We start from the raw sequence: 5,741 nt of genomic DNA on the forward strand, positions 1-5,741 counted from the left end.
TATTACAATGCCTACGTTATTTAAGCACTTTGCAACTCCGAAACAAGAGGACACTGTAGTAACCACGATTAGACAGGGCTATGGGGACATTATTTGTATATATATGATTAGTATTTTATTTGTGATCATGAACGTCGATCAAGGGGGTCATCTGTCCGACTTCCTGTACAAGTATATACAGGAATTCGCGCTATATGCACATTCATGTGCATGTGGCTTTTCAAGATTGGTAGAGCGCATGCTTCCGATAATAGGATCCCGAGTTCGAACCTTCCCACTGCCTTTTTGACCTTCATCAAAGCAATTATCCACAATTATTGATGCTTATACTCGGGTGTATAAATGAATACCCTGTAGGAGGTAAGACCCCTCATGTACAAGATCTTCTCAATGCCCATGAGCCGCTTAGGAGGATTGCTCCCCAGGGAGTTGAGATGGTGCACACAATGTGCGCTGGCTTGCATTGTTTCCTATGACCGGGCTAATAATATCATTGTAAAGCGCTAATCATTCAAAATTGGCGCTATATAACTCGAAATATAACTTTTAATCATAACTTATTATAGTTATTATAGTTAACTGATATTGGCTTTAGTAATTATTACAATGCCTACGTTATTTAAGCACTTTGCAACTCCGAAACAAGAGGACACTGTAGTAACCACGATTAGACAGGGCTATGGGGACATTATTTGTATATATATGATTAGTATTATTTGTGATCATGAACGTCGATCAAGGGGGTCATCTGTCCGACTTCCTGTACAAGTATATACAGGAATTCGCGCTATATGCACATTCATGTGCATGTGGCTTTTCAAGATTGGTAGAGCGCATGCTTTCCGATAATAGGATCCCGAGTTCGAACCTTTCCCACTGCCTTTTTGACCTTCATCAAAGCAATTTATCCACAATTATTGATGCTTTATACTCGGTGTATAAATGAATACCCTGTAGGAGGTAAGACCCCTCATGTACAAGATCTTCTCAATGCCCATGAGCCGCTTAGGAGGATTGCTCCCCAGGGAGTTGAGATGGTGCACACAATGTGCGCTGGCTTGCATTGTTTCCTATGACCGGGCTAATAATATCATTGTAAAGCGCTAATCATCAAAATTGGCGCTATATAACTCGAAATATAACTTTTAATCATAACTTATAGTTACTGATATTGGCTTTAGTAATTATTACAATGCCTACGTTATTTAAGCACTTTGCAACTCCGAAACAAGAGGACACTATGTAGTAACCACGATTAGACAGGGCTATGGGGACATTATTTGTATATATATGATTAGTATTTTATTTGTGATCATGAACGTCGATCAAGGGGGTCATCTGTCCGACCGTCCTGTACAAGTATATACAGGAATTCGCGCTATATGCACATTCATGTGCATGTGGCTTTTCAAGATTGGTAGAGCGCATGCTTTCCGATAATAGGATCCCGAGTTCGAACCTTTCCCACTGCCTTTTTGACCTTCATCAAAGCAATTTATCCACAATTATTGATGCTTTATACTCGGGTGTATAAATGAATACCCTGTAGGAGGTAAGACCCCTCATGTACAAGATCTTCTCAATGCCCATGAGCCGCTTAGGAGGATTGCTCCCCAGGGAGTTGAGATGGTGCACACAATGTGCGCTGGCTTGCATTGTTTCTATGACCGGGCTAATAATATCATTGTAAAGCGCTAATCATTCAAAATTGGCGCTATATAACTCGAAATATAACTTTTAATCATAACTTATTATAGTTATTATAGTTAACTGATATTGGCTTTAGTAATTATTACAATGCCTACGTTATTTAAGCACTTTGCAACTCCGAAACAAGAGGACACTGTAGTAACCACGATTAGACAGGGCTATGGGGACATTATTTGTATATATATGATTAGTATTTTATTGTGATCATGAACGTCGATCAAGGGGGTCATCTGTCCGACTTCCTGTACAAGTATATACAGGAATTCGCGCTATATGCACATTCATGTGCATGTGGCTTTTCAAGATTGGTGGTAGAGCGCATGCTTTCCGATAATAGGATCCCGAGTTCGAACCTTTCCCACTGCCTTTTTGACCTTCATCAAAGCAATTTATCCACAATTATTGATGCTTTATACTCGGGTGTATAAATGAATACCCTGTAGGAGGTAAGACCCCTCATGTACAAGATCTTCTCAATGCCCATGAGCCGCTTAGGAGGATTGCTCCCAGGGAGTTGAGATGGTGCACACAATGTGCGCTGGCTTGCATTGTTTCCTATGACCGGGCTAATAATATCATTGTAAAGCGCTAATCATCCAAAATTGGCGCTATATAACTCGAAAAATAACTTTTAATCATAACTTATTATAGTTATTATAGTTAACTGATATTGGCTTTAGTAATTATTACAATGCCTACGTTATTTAAGCACTTTGCAACTCCGAAACAAGAGGACACTGTAGTAACCACGATTAGACAGGGCTATGGGGACATTATTTGTATATATATGATTAGTATTTTATTTGTGATCATGAACGTCGATCAAGGGGGTCATCTGTCCGACTTCCTGTACAAGTATATACAGGAATTCGCGCTATATGCACATTCATGTGCATGTGGCTTTTCAAGATTGGTAGAGCGCATGCTTTCCGATAATAGGATCCCGAGTTCGAACCTTTCCCACTGCCTTTTTGACCTTCATCAAAGCAATTTATCCACAATTATGATGCTTTATACTCGGGTGTATAAATGAATACCCTGTAGGAGGTAAGACCCCTCATGTACAAGATCTCAATGCCCATGAGCCGCTTAGGAGGATTGCTCCCCAGGGAGTTGAGATGGTGCACACAATGTGCGCTGGCTTGCATTGTTTCCTATGACCGGGTAATAATATCATTGTAAAGCGCTAATCATCCAAAATTGGCGCTATATAACTCGAAATATAACTTTTAATCATAACTTATTATAGTTATTATAGTTAACTGATATTGGCTTTAGTAATTATTACAATGCCTACGTTATTTAAGCACTTTGCAACTCCGAAACAAGAGGACACTGTAGTAACCACGATTAGACAGGGCTATGGGGACATTATTTGTATATATATGATTAGTATTTTATTTGTGATCATGAACGTCGATCAAGGGGGTCATCTGTCCGACGTCCTGTACAAGTATATACAGGAATTCGCGCTATATGCACATTCATGTGCATGTGGCTTTTCAAGATTGGTAGAGCGCATGCTTTCCGATAATAGGATCCCGAGTTCGAACCTTTCCCACTGCCTTTTGACCTTCATCAAAGCAATTTATCCACAATTATTGATGCTTTATACTCGGGTGTATAAATGAATACCCTGTAGGAGGTAAGACCCCTCATGTACAAGATCTTCTCAATGCCCATGAGCCGCTTAGGAGGATTGCTCCCCAGGGAGTTGAGATGGTGCACACAATGTGCGCTGGCTTGCATTGTTTCCTATGACCGGGCTAATAATATCATTGTAAAGCGCTAATCATTCAAAATTGGCGCTATATAACTCGAAATATAACTTTTAATCATAACTTATTATAGTTATTATAGTTAACTGATATTGGCTTTAGTAATTATTACAATGCCTACGTTATTTAAGCACTTTGCAACTCCGAAACAAGAGGACACTGTAGTAACCACGATTAGACAGGGCTATGGGGACATTATTTGTATATATATGATTAGTATTTTATTTGTGATCATGAACGTCGATCAAGGGGGTCATCTGTCCGACTTCCTGTACAAGTATATACAGGAATTCGCGCTATATGCACATTCATGTGCATGTGGCTTTTCAAGATGGTAGAGCGCATGCTTTCCGATAATAGGATCCCGAGTTCGAACCTTTCCCACTGCCTTTTTGACCTTCATCAAAGCAATTTATCCACAATTATTGATGCTTTATACTCGGGTGTATAAATGAATACCTGTAGGAGGTAAGACCCCTCATGTACAAGATCTTCTCAATGCCCATGAGCCGCTTAGGAGGATTGCTCCCCAGGGAGTTGAGATGGTGCACACAATGTGCGCTGGCTTGCATTGTTTCCTATGACCGGGCTAATAATATCATTGTAAAGCGCTAATCATCCAAAATTGGCGCTATATAACTCGAAATATAACTTTTAATCATAACTTATAGTTAATTGATAGTGGCTTTAGTAATTATTACAATGCCTACGTTATTTAAGCACTTTGCAACTCCGAAACAAGAGGACACTGTAGTAACCACGATTAGACAGGGCTATGGGGACATTATTTGTATATATGATTAGTATTTTATTTGTGATCATGAACGTCGATCAAGGGGGTCATCTGTCCGACGTCCTGTACAAGTATATACAGGAATTCGCGCTATATGCACATTCATGTGCATGTGGCTTTTCAAGATTGGTAGAGCGCATGCTTTCCGATAATAGGATCCCGAGTTCGAACCTTTCCACTGCCTTTTTGACCTTCATCAAAGCAATTTATCCACAATTATTGATGCTTATACTCGGGTGTATAAATGAATACCCTGTAGGAGGTAAGAACCCTCATGTACAAGATCTTCTCAATGCCCATGAGCCGCTTAGGAGGATTGCTCCCAGGGAGTTGAGATGGTGCACACAATGTGCGCTGGCTTGCATTGTTTCCTATGACCGGGCTAATAATATCATTGTAAAGCGCTAATCATTCCAAATTGGCGCTATATAACTCGAAATATAACTTTTAATCATAACTATTATAGTTATTATAGTTAACTGATATTGGCTTTAGTAATTATTACAATGCCTACGTTATTTAAGCACTTTGCAACTCCGAAACAAGAGGACACTGTAGTAACCACTATTAGACAGGGCTATGGGGACATTATTTGTATATATATGATTAGTATTTATTTGTGATCATGAACGTCGATCAAGGGGGTCATCTGTCCGACTTCCTGTACAAGTAATACAGGAATCGCGCTATATGCACATTCATGTGCATGTGGCTTTTCAAGATTGGTAGAGCGCATGCTTTCGATAATAGGATCCCGAGTTCGAACCTTTCCCACTGCCTTTTTGACCTTCATCAAAGCAATTTATCCACAATTATTGATGCTTTATACTCGGGTGTATAAATGAATACCCTGTAGGAGGTAAGACCCCTCATGTACAAGATCTTCTCAATGCCCATGAGCCGCTTAGGAGGATTGCTCCCCAGGGAGTTGAGATGGTGCACACAATGTGCGCTGGCTTGCATTGTTTCCTATGACCGGGTTAATAATATCATTGTAAAGCGCTAATCATCCAAAATTGGCGCTATATAACTCGAAATATAACTTTTAATCATAACTTATTATAGTTATTATAGTTAACTGATATTGGCTTTAGTAATTATTACAATGCCTACGTTATTTAAGCACTTGCAACTCGAAACAAGAGGACACTGTAGTAACCACGATTAGACAGGGCTATGGGGACATTATTTGTATATATATGATAGTATTTTATTTGTGATCATGAACGTCGATCAAGGGGGGTCATCTGTCGAACCTGTACAAGTATATACAGGAATTCGCGCTATATGCACATTCATGTGCATGTGGCTTTTCAAGATTGGTAGAGCGCATGCTTTCCGATAATAGGATCCCGAGTTCGAACCTTTCCACTGCCTTTTTGACTTCATCAAAGCAATTTACCACAATTATTGATGCCTTATACTCGGTGTATAAATGAATACCTGTAGGAGGTAAGACC

The sequence above is a fragment of the Strongylocentrotus purpuratus genome, unplaced genomic scaffold (genome assembly GCF_000002235.5).
Source record: "Strongylocentrotus purpuratus isolate Spur 01 unplaced genomic scaffold, Spur_5.0 spur5_scaffold_3, whole genome shotgun sequence".
In the NCBI taxonomy this organism is placed as follows: Eukaryota; Metazoa; Echinodermata; class Echinoidea; order Camarodonta; family Strongylocentrotidae; genus Strongylocentrotus; species Strongylocentrotus purpuratus.